We start from the raw sequence: 14,989 nt of genomic DNA, 5'->3' as shown, positions 1-14,989 counted from the left end.
GGTTCCTGTGGTGTACTCTCCTGGGGTAGCTTTCCCACCAGTTTAGGGTGTCTGAAAGCAAACTCTTGTCTCTCTAACTGTCCTTCAAATGGCTTGTTCCTCTCAGGAGCCGCACCACCGTCCTCTAAAGCACCTAGACCTGAAATGGAACAATTATCCTGGTGATGTGTTACCAAGAACTGGTCAGTCGTCCTGTAGTGCCTTTCACAGGACTGCTGCTGGCCTGGATACAGCTGCCTTCCCTCTAGAGTTCTGGTAGGAGCTCCCTGGCTACATGTTACATTTAGGCTCTCCTTGCTCCCACTGGCCTGCGTGCCACTTTGTCATGAGCAAGTTGGTCTCTGCTTAGATAATCTCACTGCCTTCCGATTATATTTTATAGGGCATGCTTCATCTTCTCAGAGGTTTTCAAAGCTGCCCACAGCCCAGCCCTAAGCCTACCTCGAATTACTTTGCAAGAAGCCTCTTTCCTCAGAGATTAGAACTGTAATGTACATGAGAGGTCACCTAGTCATCCCTTTAACTGAAGAAGTGGGGAAAACAAGGCTCAAGGCCACAAAAATTAGTGGCCATGCTGGAATTGGAACCAGACGCTTTCCATCTCAGTTCAGTGTTTTTTTTGTTTTTGTTTTGTTTTGTTTTTAGAGATGGGGTCTTGTTCTGTCACCCAGGTTGGAGTACAGTGGCATGATCATATCTCACTGCAGCCTGGAACTCGTGGGCTCAAGCAGTCCCCCTGCCTCAGTCTCCTGTGTAGCTGGGATTACAGGTGTGAGCCACCACACCCAGCTCCTCAGTTCAGTTCTTTTCTTCCTTTATTCAAACTGTTCTTCTCCTTTCCATGCTCCATCTCACCCTATCCTGCCCCTTCTGTTCACATCCCACCTATTTCTAGAAAGTTTTTCTTGATTTTTATGCACTTAACAATAAGGAGTTATTGAACACTTACTGTAGGCTAGACACTGTGCCAGACACTGAGTTATAGCAGTTAACAAAGCCGGTACTGTCCCCATCCTCACAGAGTATACAGTGTAGTGGGGGAGGGAGAATGTAAACAAAGAAAAAAGTGAATATATAATTACAAGTTATGCTAAATGCCAGCAAGGAAAATATTAACAGCAAATGGTTAGTGAACACTTAAACTATGGGCCATGGCACTGTGGGAAGGACTTTACATGTATTCACTCATTTAATCTTCACAGAACCCTATGAAATAGATTTTCCAAATTTTACAGAGGAGGAAACTGAGACTTAGACTAAGCGACTTGCCCAAGGTCTCACAGCTAGTAAGTGTGGAGTCAGGATTGGATTCCAGGCAATCCATACTGTTAGTGGCTCAGATACTGCCTCTGCATCAGAAAGGGCTGCTGTGAGAGAGAATAATGGGAAGACCTAATTCTCTTTGAGGATCATGGTCAGGGAAGGAATAAGCTGATGCATTGAAAAGACCAATCAGAGGATAGAGTAGAGGGGAAAGAAGTTAAATCAAGGAGAGTAGTAAGGAGGCTGTCACATCTTTCCAGGTGAGAGATCATCACTGGGGTGGACATAGCATGAGATTGTGAACTGGGACAGTGACAGAGGAGAGGTGGAGAAGTATAGAGCCTGGAGCTTTAGGAGTTTACATGAGCAGAAACCAGTGGTAGCACACATAATTCTTATAGAAAATGCAGATATAAAGAGAATACTCATGTTTCTCTGACTAGGAGTGGTAATGGATGGTAAGGAAGAAGAGTGAAGGGTATTAAGAATGACTCCTAGGCTGGGTGCAGTGGCTCAAGCCTGTAATCCCAGCACTTTGGGAGGCCAAGACAGGAGGATCACGAGATCGGGATATCGAGACCATCCTGGCTAGCGTGGTGAAACCCCGTCTCTACTAAAAATACAAAAAAGTTAGCTGGGTGTGGTGGCGGGTACCTGTAGTCTCAGCTACTTGGGAGGCTGAGGCAGGAGAATGGCATGAACCTGGGAGGCAGAGCTTGCAGTGAGCCGAGATCGCGTCACTGCACTCCAGCCTGGGCGACAGAGCAAGACTCCGTCTCAAAAAAAAAAAAAAAAAAAAAGAATGACTCCCAGATTTCGGGCCTGGAGGAAATAGGTGGCTGGAAGTGATATTTACTGAGCTGGGGAAGTGTGGGAGAGGAATGGGTTTGGGATGCAGGGATCAAGATTACTGGTTTGGACACTGTTACATGGGAGTGCTGTGAGACTTCCAAATGTCAACTTCCAGAAAATTTATGTCTGAATTAGAAAGCCAGAGGTAAGGTCTGGGTTGGAGATAACTGGAGAATCATAGGTATGTATGGAAAAAAGCCAAGGTAATAGATGAGGTGACTCAAGAAGAAATTATAGTGGGAGAAGAGAGGATGGCTCAGGACTTGGTCCATTTAGGGGTGAGTTAGAAGAAGAGGAGCTGGCAAAGACAAGAAAGATTTGTTAGAGAAATGGAAAAAGGCTGCTGGGTCATGCCTGTAATCCCAGCATTTTGGGAGGCCAAGGCGGGAGAATTACTTGAGGCCAGGAGTTTGAGGCTGCAGTGAACTGTGATTGTGCCACTGCACTGCAACCTGGGTGATAGAGCGAGACCTTGTCTCAAAAAAAAAAAAAAAAAAAAAAAAGGAAGAAAATCAGGTCAGTGTCATGTCACAGAATCCAAAAGAATATGGTGTTTCAAAAGGAGGGAAGTATCAATTCTGCTGAGACACCAAGAAAGATGAGTACCAGAGGACAGCATGGAGGACATCAGTGACCATAGCAAAGATGGTTTCGGTGGGTGGGGCACAGGCCAGCCTGGAGAGGAGGTGGAGCTCATATGCTTTATACAGATCTGATAGTCTCAGACATTAGTCTGTTGTCTTTCTTTCTATTCAGAATTCACTCCTAGAGTTATCTTATACTTGTTTATGGTGTTCTTTCAGGCTTATTTTTTAAATTAAAAAAATTGTTTTTAGAGATGGAGTCTTCCTCTGTCATCCAGGCTTGAGTACAGTGGTGTGATTGTAGCTCACTGCAGCCTCCGACTCCTGGGCTCAAGTGATCCTCCTGCCTCAGCCTCCCAAGTAGATTGGACTACAGGCACATGCCACCATGCCTGGCTAATTTTTAAAACATTTTTTGTAGAGACAAGGTCTCACTATGTTGCCTAAGTTGGTCTTGCACTCCTGACCTCAACAATCCTCTCACCCCAACTTCCCAAAATATTGGGATTATAGGCATGAGCCATTGTTCCCAGGCCAACCTTGTTTTGATATTAATTAAACATCTTAGAGCTTTGATATAGGGCCTATCAATGTTAGAGCCAGAAAGGATGGGGCAACTGAAGCCCAGGGGTAATGTGGTTTGCCCAGGGTGACAACAAACTAGTGGCAAAGTTAGGACGAGACTGAATGCAACTTAGATTATGAACAGGGTCGTGTAACTGTTTACCTATGTCTCTCTCCAGCTAAGGTGTAAGCACCTTGAGGACAGAGACTTGGGTTGTACCTGTGTACATCTCCCATAGTACCTGGCCCAAGGTTACCTAGTTGTATTTTGAATGCATGAGGGCCCCTGATTTGGTTCACCATGGGTGATCCTAGTCAATGTACTTAGCCCCAGGAGAACATAGTGTTTCATCTTTTGTTCCCTACAGGATACATACAACCCTCTCTCACTGGGGACTTTTCCTCTCACTCATCTCCTCACTCTTAGACATCGATGTTTCCTAATGGTGACCAGCTTATCTGGCTACTAAGTTGCCGTGTCTGAGAGATGAGAGAGAGTGCTCTGTAGTGCCACAGGGCGCTTCCGAGAACTGCAGCATTGATTGTGCCTTTGTTCTGCATGCAGTATTGAGACATCAGAGAAGAAAATGGGCTGCCCATGGTGTCTCTAGTCAATTGCCTCCAATCATGAGAGACTAAGACTGGCATTCAGTATTTTAGCACCACAGTTTCAGCCACCCACAACTGCAGCAGCCACAATCGGTTGAGAATATTGATGTCCTGAGGACCCGTGGCAGATTCTTCTAAGACTCGACCAAATACCACACTGGGAGGCTGCCACAGGCCTGTTCGCTGGCTATCCATTAGACATTCATTTCTGTTTCAAGACAATTCTTTAATCTCAAATTCTTTCTTTTCTTTTCCTTTTCTGTGACCACTGGTTCAGCATTCTTGGCTGATTTTTCTTTTTCTTTTTTTTTTTTTGAGACAGAGTCTCGTTCTGTCGCCCAGGCTGGAGTGCAGTGGCATGATCTCGGCTCACTGTAACCTCCACCTCCCAGGTTCACGCCATTCTCCTGCCTTAGCCTCCTGAGTAGCTGGGACTACAGGCATCCGCCACCGTGCCTGGCTAATTTTTTTGTATTTTTAGTAGAGACGGGATTTCACCACGTTAGCCAGGATGGTCTCGATCTCCTGACCTCGTGATATGCCCGCCTTGGCCTCCCAGCACTTTGGCCACCCGCGCCCGGCCTTCTTTTGCTTTTTTAAAAAATCTTGGTGGTGTGCTATAAAGAAAAGCTAAAATATATTGGCAGTATTTTTGAGGAATTAATTTTAGAAATTTGGATATAAAAATGTTGCTTTAAGGTCATTCTGTACACAGGTAACTCTTAATATTGCATCATTTATCTGAAATGCAGCCAAATCAGTTTTCTTTGTGACAGATTAGAGGGTTACAAAGTATTTTATGAACTAATGAGTGTTTGAGTGTTTATTGGGTGTAGTAGCTCACTGTTAGGTGACCTATGAAATAACATAGGTTGTTTCATTGAAGCTTCCCAGCAGCCTTCTAAAGTTAGGTGTTCGTATCCCCATTTTGCTAATGGTGGAAAAGTCAGGGAAGTTAAAGAGCTTGCTCAAACTTACAGAGGAAGTGGGCAGTGGGACCATCATTCCAAGGCCAGATATCCCACCCTAAGGTGACCCCCTCTTTTCTTAACACAAGTCTGTGTTTTGAAGGATTGTGGAATAACAAAGGATGTGGATTGCACTTTTGTTTAGGAATGTCTTGGAGCTTTGAATGGGCAACTCTGCTATTCAGAATTGAGTCTGTTTCTTCTGTTTAGGAAGAAATGTTTATTTTGGAGTGCTTAAAGGAGGCTGTATGTTATTTTCATGTTTTGAAGAAAAAGATTGCCAGCTACTGAAAGGAATTTGACTTGTAAATTGATACATGGTTCCCTATGCCCTACCCTGAAAGCATTAGTTTATAATACTGGATTGATCAGTGATCCGTTCTAAGTCTATTACAGATTGGAGGTGAGCTTCTGCCTAGAGGGGAAAGTCACTTCCAGTTAGGTCTGCAGAGAGCAGCTGAAAACTATTTGGAGAATTGGAACTCTGCATAGAGAAGATAAATATTGAAGCCACTAACCATATAGCTGTGGATACAGATGTAAAGAAGAGAGGGCCATTTTAATTCTGAGTTTCTTTAAAAAAATTTTTTTTTGTTTCTTTTTATTGTTTTTTAAGAGAGGAGGTCTCTGTTGCTTAGGTTGGAGTGCAGTGACGTGATCATCGCTCACTGTAGCCTCAAATTACTGGGCTCAAGCGATCCTCCTATTTCTGCCTCCTAAGTAGCTGGGACTATAGGTGCATGCCACATTGTCTGGCTATTTTATTTTATTGTTTTGAGGTGGAATCTTGCTCTGTCTTCCAGGCTGGAGTGCAGTAGTGTGATCTCAGCTCACTGCAACCTCCGCCTCCTGGGTTCAAGCGATTCGCCTGCATCAGCTTCTCAAGTAGCTGGGATTATAGTCATGTGCCACCACGCCCAGCTAATTTTTGTATTTTTAGTAGAGACGGGGTTTCACCATGTTGTCCAGGCTGGTCTCGAACTCTTGACCTCAAGTGATCCCCCTGCCTTGGCCTCCCAAAGTGCTGGGATTATAGGCATAAGCCATGCCCAGCCCTGGCTAATTTTTTAATTTTACTTTTTTTTTTGCAGAGATGGGATCTCACTGTGTTGCCCAGGCTGGTCTTGAATTCCTGGCCTCAAGTGATCCTCCCATCTTGGCCTCCCAAAGTGCTGTGATTACAGGTGAGAGTCACCACACCTGGCCAATTCAGAGTTTCTTAAAGTATGATTCTGTTATGTAAGCTTGTGGGTGAGTCTCTTCCATTTTTCTATGTGTTTAAAACTGCAAGCTTTGAATAGAAGAGTTTAGCATTTATAGGTTACTCATACTCCACAGAGATCCACCAGGCCTCTCATTCTAATAGGAATGATACCCTCCTGTTAACATTTGAGTGGCATGTTTGACTGGTAAATAAAATTTTTTATGATTGCATAATATGTTTTATAATTTGGAAAAACAGAAAAGTATAAAGAAGAAAAATATAACTGTAATCTTTCTACTTACTTAAAAACAGTACCTGTGAATGTGTATTTGTGTGAATGTTTATGTATGTATATATATTTGGGATCATATTATAGATACTTTTTGGTCAGTTGCTTTTTTCATTTCATGTATAGTGAATATTTTCACATCAGTAAAATATTTTACCTCATGATTTTTTGTTTTCTTTTTTGAGATAGGATCTCACTGTGTCACCTAGGCTGGAGTGCAGTAGCGCCATCTCAGCTCACTGCAGCCTCTATCTTCTGGGCTCAGATGATCCTCCTACCTCAGCCTCCTGAGTAGCTGGGACTACAGGCATGTTCCAGCTGGCTAATTTTTGTATTTTTTGCAGAGACTGGGTTTCGCCATGTTGCCCAAGCTGGTCTTGAACTCCTGGGCTTAAGCAGTTCACCCACCTCAGCCTCCCAAAGTTCTGGAACTGTAGGCATGAGCCACTGCGGCTGGCTTACCACATGATTTTGAATGGTGGGAGATATATAAATTATTCCATTGAACAAAAAAGCCATATTTAGTTTAGCCCATCCCTTTCTACAGTAATCGTCCTCACAGAAGAGGCTTTGTGAGTCCACCTTTTCTAAATGCTCCGTATTAATGCTGTCAGTTGGACACAAAAGTGTCAGGGAGCTGTACCAGGTGGTTCTTGCTAAAGATACTCAGGATCTCTATGCCCATTGAGATCAGGCATAGATCCACTCACCTGTTAAAAAAGTAAATAGAAATCATCACCTAGATAGAATTGATCCACTGAAGCTAAAAAATCAAGCCCTTCAAGTTACTTGAGACAGCCAGAAGGAAAATGTTATGTTATAGGGCTTTGTAGCCACCATTCTCACAGCTTAGTGCAATGGTGTAGGAAATATTTTCACAGAAATGTTTCTCTTTTAGAGAGTTTTTTCAGATAAAGAAGGCTTGTTTAATTCAGGAAGAGTTATTTCATAGGAAATTAAATCTTTGTAAATCCTCTATCACATTTCCACACTTGCTAGTTCTGTGGCAAATGATGGCTTTCAAGTGGTTCAGGAAGGGTTTCTTGAAAGCAAACAATTCCATGTTTTATATGTATTTGTGTTTTTATTTTTGAATTGGATGAGTTAAAAGACATGTACTTTCCCTTTGTATTTGTCTCTGGGTGATGTTGCTGGTCCTCAAACTCAGAATGGGAATTAATTACTTATAATGATTTTTTAAAAAAAATTTCACTTGGTGAAAATGTTTTCTTGGACCTGATGAATGACCCCAAAGAACTTTTACAACACAACCAGTGAGGTTGGGCAGGCGCTGGAGAGTGGCTGCTGCTTAGAGATCAGTAATTGTTACATCATGGTTTGGTACGCTCAGTGGTGTCTAATCAGGTCGTGTGCTTGGGAACCATGAAATAATTCTCTTTTCAAGTCTTAGTGCATCATTTTTTCCGACACTGATCAAAGATTGGAAAACTAGTATTATATTTGTAGCCAGGGTATTCATAACTGTCTTGCATTCTTAATCTTTTGGCTTTTTGGTTGAAATACATCTACGCCTCTTAAATATTGAAAGCATAATATCCTTTAACCTACAACTGCAGAGTTAAAATGAATTTTATGTGAAATATTTAGTTGTGGACCACATCTTCAGCTTTTTATATGCCACAGTGGTCTTGTTTTTTTCCCTTCCATTGTCTGATAGTGAGGTCATTTTCAGTCCTCTGAGAAATTCTATTCCCAGCCAGATGCGGCTCATATATTAAAAGTAGCACCTGTGGCTAATATCACAGCAGCTTACCATAAATTTACATGGTAACTAGGATTATATCTGTCAAGACTGTTAAAAAACATCTAGATTTAATTTGATTTCCAGTATTGTAGAAGCTATCCAACATTTTGCTTCATAACTATATTTTAAAAGTTAAAAATCACTCCATTGTTAAGTTTTATAGCACTCCTAGTGCCCATTAAGTTGATTTGTTCAATGGAGGTCAGAGTAAAGCAACTTGGCTACATTAAGATCGGAAACCAACCCATTTGTGACAAATTTAGTCCTTTCGTGTGAATCTTCTCAATGTTTCTGCACTGATTGGATTCAGGTGTAGCTTATGTCAGTAGCATTTAACCTCAAAAGAATGAGCAATCTGATTGGGTTGTTGTAAATTATGAAGCATTTTGCTTTTGCGGGTTTAAATGTAACTGTTGCCTCTGCTGCCCGTGCCTGACTGCACCACTGCATCTGCCTAAACACGAGTGGTTTGGGTTTGAAGACATCTCAGAAAATTGGGGTACATGCCCTCATCCCTTTCCCTCCTTTATGTGACCTTCCTAAACTCCTTTATTCCCCATTATCCTTTGAGTCATCTCCCACATGTTACGATTTGCACACCTGCAGTTATAAAATTATTTTGGGGTGTCATTATATCATGTTGTTCACCAACTTTCCAGCATTTATGAATACAATAATGATTTACTGTAAATCAAAATCATTTACAAGTTACAGAGAATCTGCTCCTGCAAATAAGAATTGAATGATGAATTTCTTTGGTGTCCTCTCATTTGACATGGGCCCTTAAAAAGAAACTGGTAACATATTTCTTTGTATTTGTAAAATTTAGCTAGCAGTCCAGAATGGAATTAAAGTATAAGTTCAACTTTCTGGAAATTTTGTGTTTTAAAACATGTTAAAAAATATAAACCAGTTAAGAAATAAGCAAAGTCTGTTTCCTCATTAAGAGGTGCGATTGGCTTGGCAGTCGTCTTGCTCCTGAATGAGACAGTTGTCATGTTAAGTGTTGGTGCTGAGGCTAGGGCAGCATGCATAGCCCTGAGTGCAAATGCCCGCTTTAAGCTGGAACTCAGTGTGGAGGTTCTTTCTGCTCTGTTGATCTTTCTGGAGGGAAGTTATAAGCTTCTTTGGCCTGGGTCTCACTAAGGAAGTGGAATGGCAGCCAAGAATTATTATGCTGAAAATGTTGTGGTGATACAGAAAAGATGATTAGAAGTGAGGCTAAAATTATAATTTAATGTGTTACCAAGTATAATTAGTCACTTAACAGTATAAGAAAATACCATTAATAACTGATTTGGAACCTTGTAAAATATTTCTTGGCGAATTTTGGCATCTTTTTTGTGTACCTAGAATCAGTTGAGCACCGTGGGTAACTTGGGTGCCCTGTTTGTGACCCTGACTTGCTGTGCAGATTCCCCTTGGACATCCGTGGAGAGGAAGAGTGAGAAGGAGGTGGCTGTGCCCAGCCCCGGCCTCTCACACAGACTTCTGGATTGCTTTCCCTCTGCTCCTTCACTCCTTAACAGCTCTCCATGGTTGACCTTTCTATCCTCCTCAGCCGCACTGCATGCTCCTTGAGGGACAGGAGCTGTGACCAGGGCCAGAGCCCAGGAAGGTGCTGGGTACAGAGCAGCAGATGTATATCACATGCTTTCAGGGGCAGACTGTTGGGAAGATTCTGGGATTTCCAAACATGTTAAAAGTTTCAGATCCTGCGTGGAAAGTAGAAACGTAAGAAACTGATAACTTGTTTTGCTGACCATGATCCTTTTTCTCTTCAGGTCGTCCATTGCAGTATGATTTTGTTTCTAAAGGTATCAGTTGATGTTCTGAAGGGGACGGGATTCATGAAGTGCTGGTGATAAGGCTGCTTGCCACGTAGCTACCTTTAAGATCCTGAATTTAGCCTAAAAGGGCCCAGGAGCTGCATCTGTCCAATGGCCAAAGACAGAACCTTAGAAGGTTGATTTTGAGAAGAGAAGACCTGCTTATTTTCAGGGAGAAGCATTATTTCTCTCTTCAATTCAGAGATGAGTTAAATCCTAAAATGATCATTGAAGTGCACCGTGCCGGCTTTTGTCACTCATTAATACCTTAGGTATAGGAAAAATGCCTGTAATTTAAAACCAAATGAGCCAATTTTATAGCACTAAATAGGTATAAAGTACTTCTGCATGCATTGACTTAAAAGGCAATGTTTAGCTTGGTTCTTTCATAATTAACATTCCATGTTGAAAAATGAAAACTGTGGTATTGACTTTTATTTAGAATTTTGTTTTAAGCTATGTAAAACAGTATTGTGTATTTGCTTTTTCAGATTTCAGATTATAATACATAAACATTTATTTCTTCTAATGAAATCCTTATTTAGCAAATTTTTGGCTATTATAATAAGATGGTTACTATTGGTTGAACAGATATCCATTTTACATGAAAATATTTTTTTTCATTTCTTCTATCTACAGATATTTCTTTTTAAAATACATGCAACTTTTTCCTTACTAAAAAAGATGAATTTTATTTGAGAAATCAGTTACTTTGGTATTCTGAGACCAAGTTATAAATCTAATATTACAGTGTTTTAGGACTAAAATTAAGAATAGGTTCTGCTGGTAAATGTTGGGAAGAGGCAAAGAAGAAAGTTACAATACATTGCCTATTTACCAATTAACCATTACCTGCCAAAAGCACATCAGACTCACACAGCGGACATCCGCTAATCCAGTGGTTAGCTGTTCCGGGCTCTAATGCACACTGTTTTACACGTTAACGGTTTTGAAGTTCCAGGCCAAAGCTGACCTTTCACATGTGCTCCGTTCACAGTAGGAATCTCCACTCACTGCTTCCTGTCAGAATGGATTATGGTGACACAGCCCAGGGCCCACTTTGGCTGCAATTAAGTTTTTGATCAGAATTATTTCGTTCACAAACAATCACATTTGTTAAAATGTTACATCTGCCCTGAGAACCACTGGCAGACTCTCAGTTTATCAGTGTGATGTGAGCATAATTCTTCATTTGTTTTTCATAAAATGGCAAACCATCTTATACATGTTATTTAATTTTTTTTTTCTTTTGTTGGTTTCTGCCTTTCATTTCATTGGGTTTGGAAGGAAACTGTGTCTTGAAATTAGTCTGAAGCTGCTTGAAGACTTTGGGAATTTGAATGAAGCTGCTTTTGGTGCAGAACAAAATTATCCAGTTGGGAGCCAAGACTCAAATATTATTTCCAAAAATTGTTAGTGGTGGTTCTGTTTCTCACACGAGGAAACGTTTTAGCCTTGTGAGTGTGGCGTTTGAAGCTCTGCTTCTTGGTCTGCAGTGCCTGTAGCCTCCATGCCTACGATGTCGCTGCCTTTTGGTATTTATCATAAGGCATGTCTCCGGATCCGTCACTGTTGCCATCGACTTTGGTGCCAGAAGTGAAACCAGTCCTGCTTCAGTAGACTTGCCTCTCATGCCTCCTTGCCTTCCTTTTAGAAGTCATTTTCTCACTAAGGAATAGCAGCAGAGACACTGAAGGAACCTTTTCTCTGAATGACCATCTTTTGTCTATGAAATGATGTGGGTATCGGTGGAACTTTTGAGTTTTATAGCTTATTTTCACTATTTGACGAGGGTGTCCTCTCACCCTTTTGTGACCTTCCTATTCTGGAGAGGAGTCTGTGTGCTTGGGAGCTTTATGTGTTGGGTGGGGTGCTTTCGGAACACAGGATTAGAGTTTGGATTAGAGTTTGACTTAGAATGGAAATTAACCTTTGACTTAATTGTGTGTGAGAGTGGAAGAGGGGAAGGGGATAGAGTTAGGAGGCTGTGAAGTTAGGAGTGCTTGAATGCTGTCTGAGAGGTTTAGAAATTTTAATTACTTTAAAAAAATATATGCTTAGAATACTGTTAAAATAATTTTTACCAGGTTTTAAAATATTGCATTAAAACTCAAACCATTTCCCATTTTTGACGTAACCAAACTCATTTATTATGAACTCATAAAGTTACAAGGGGTAAAAGAAAGGTGTTGTACAAAAAACCTTTTTAGCTATAATTTTTTAAGATTTTTAATAAAGTAGGCCCTAGATGCACGTTTAAAGTCCAAAGACTTGACTTAAATGGGATAACGTAAGTACTGGTTATATTAATATGGTCTTCATATTGTTAGATTTGTGAGCAGGCATAAATCTCTTTTCTTAAATCTAATAATTGTTTTTTACTTTTTTAGAAATCATATTTGGAATATACCTGACTATATTTACTATTTAAAGGAAATATATTTAAAGAAAATATTGAATAGTATTAAATTTTGAAAGAAATCCCAACATGTAAACTTCCAAAAATAGACATTCCTAAGTTTTTTTTACCTGTCATCATTCAGTACCGACTTGTCTTCTTAAAAAGTGGTACTCAGACAGAAGGTGCAGAATTTGCATCTTATTTCAAGCTCGTGTTAATGTCGTCATTTTTTATTTCCAGGTTTTGATGTTTTGTAGATTTTTTTTGTTGTTGTTGAGATTCTGAAGTTTTCAGAAGTTTGTGTTTATAACTTTTTAAGCCCATGTAATGCATATGGGGCATCTGCTGGGCCATAGGAGGAATCTTCATTTTTGGAGGGTGTTTTTAGGGAAATCGGAAGCAGTCAGGAGAAAGAATGGTGCATAGTGCCCCTGTCTGTTCAAAAAAACCAGAGGCTTCTAAAATCATGGGTAGCATCTACCATGTACAGACAACCTCCAGGCTTAAAACCTTCAATGCATCTAAGGAGGGGACAGCCTTCTGCCTGCAGTGAGCAATAGCTTCACATGAAACACCCAAGAAGGTTCAAAAATACTCTTTCTGGAAAGGTTGATACAGACATCTGTGACTTGGGGTCTGCCTCACAGTATATGAAACTGAAAGATAGACTGGACACTTAACTACCTTAAAGTTTTACTGGAGCTTGTAAAGACACTTCTGAGGTCCCAAATAGGTCCTTTATGCCAGATAGAGCACTCTAGATTCTTTCCCAACCACCATGAAAAACTAGCCCTCTCTTTCTAAACAATATGATTGCTGGCTTAAGGAGACCCCCACTCTGTAATATGAAATTTTTTTTTTTTTTTAATCATCAGGAACATGGCACTTTTTTCCTTATGTTGGCCATCAGGTCACACGGTGGGAAGAACTCCATCTATCATTGGTCCACCTACTTCTTCCCATTATGGGAAGGCTGAGGCTGAGAGGGAGAAGTAACTCTCCCAGGTGAGAGAGCTAGATCTGCACCCAGGCACACCTTCCTTTCTCTATCTGTGGACTTCTGGTGTCACAAGACTATTTGAGTAATTTTCCATTATATTCTGCATGGCCCAGAGAGATTTAAAGTTAAAACAGAGTACCACTCTTGTAAATAAAATGGATTCAAACTCTAACAATTGTAAGGCATGATTTTCCAAGCCTCCGGGGTTTGGGGCAAGTAACTGCTGTGGTTCCTGCCGGCTCCAACCCTGTTGGTCTCCTGAGGCCTGGTTCTCTGGGTTGTACATTTCTTTTAGAACCACCCCAGTTTATTTCTGACCTTGCGCCCATACCCCATAGCCATGGTGCAGCGTATTTGTTTTTTTATAACCCTGGATGTGCAGGTGGTTTTATTTCCCAAGGTTTCAGTAAAGAATGTATCTCAGAACACCACGGTAGGAATGGCTCCCAAGTTTGCACTGGGTGCTTGAGGTAAGATTAGGCAGACCCAGAGGGTAGTGGAGACTTTGACCTCATTATGAAACTCTTTAAATATCATAATTTTGAAAACATAAGATATGACTTATTTCAGAGCAACACTCTGTTCTCTAGGCACTAAAGATAGAAATGAATGAAGCTGTTTCTTCCTGACTTCTCAGCCTCCTCACAATCCCTTGGTGAGTGGCCCTCTTCTGGACAAGTGCAGGGGCTGAGTGTGGAGGTTGAGTGTCATGTCCACAGACAAATGTGACAGGAAGAAGTATTTTGAGCATAAGAACTTGGTTCCTGGCTGGGCACGGTGGCTCAGGCCTGTAATCCTAGCACTTTGGGAGGCCAAGGCAGGCAGATCACGAGGTCAGGAGATCGAGACCATCCTGGCCAACATGGTGAAATCCTGTCTCTACTAAAAATAAAAAAATTAGCGTGGTGGCACTTGCCTGTAATCCCAGCTACTCGGGAGGCTGAGGCAGGAGAATCGCTTGAACCAGGGAGTTGGAGGTTGCAGTGAGCTGAGATCGTGCCACTGCACTCCAGCCTGGGCAATAGAGTGAGAGTCCATCTCAAAAAAAAAAAAAAGAGAAAAAGACCTTGGTTCCTGAGAAGTCTACTTTGAGGATCTTTCCACAGTACACACTGCCTGCACCTTGGAGGATTTGATGATGATATCCTTGCCATTTCAGTTTTGGTAGGTAGATTGTTTGTTCTGACAGGTTTAATTGTCATTGGTTTGGCACACTAGATCTGAATTAATTGGTTGCTTTAAAAGGTGTTCAGCTAAAGAGGACTTTATCATATTAAATAATGTTTCCCCTGGGAGTTGAAAAAAAGAGATTTTAAAAAACCTTTTCATTTATTCCATAAATCCCCAAGTATAGAATTGCTTCTCTAATTTTGTCTCTGAAACTGCAATGTATATTGGTAGAGAGTTCAAAGAATCTTTATATTCAGAAGGCCTGACTTTAAAAGATGTATGCATGTCTGTCTTCTACGTGAAACCATAGAATGATTTCTAAAAGAGACAGTTACTCGCGCTATGTGAGATTGTGAAGCTTCTAAAAATAATAAAACCATGGTTCCACATGGAGAATGAGTAGGATGTTTTAATGTTATAAAGTGATTCAGGATACATAATTAAATGAATATTATAACAGTTTTGGAAAAAAGGGCACAGGGAAAAAAACT

The 14,989-nt window shown here is 41.0% G+C and overlaps 1 protein-coding gene across 5 annotated transcripts in view; it reads left to right on the top strand.

The window, feature by feature from the left end:
• Window positions 1-14,989, top strand: part of LOC105467129 (pterin-4 alpha-carbinolamine dehydratase 2) — a 60,687-nt gene that overhangs the window by 18,300 nt on the left and 27,398 nt on the right. Inside the window, exon 3 of one of the 5 annotated variants that reach the window (XR_011624668.1) lies at window positions 9,883-14,391. The exons of the other annotated variants lie outside the window; for them this stretch is intronic. The gene's annotated coding sequence lies outside the window, so the exon portion shown is untranslated. Of the gene's footprint in view, window positions 1-9,882; window positions 14,392-14,989 lie in introns of those variants that run through there. 5 annotated transcript variants of the gene reach the window in all.

The sequence above is a fragment of the Macaca nemestrina genome, chromosome 6 (genome assembly GCF_043159975.1).
Source record: "Macaca nemestrina isolate mMacNem1 chromosome 6, mMacNem.hap1, whole genome shotgun sequence".
In the NCBI taxonomy this organism is placed as follows: domain Eukaryota; kingdom Metazoa; phylum Chordata; class Mammalia; order Primates; family Cercopithecidae; genus Macaca; species Macaca nemestrina.
Note: the sequence above shows the minus strand (reverse complement) of the source record. Positions and strands in the feature narration are given on the sequence as shown.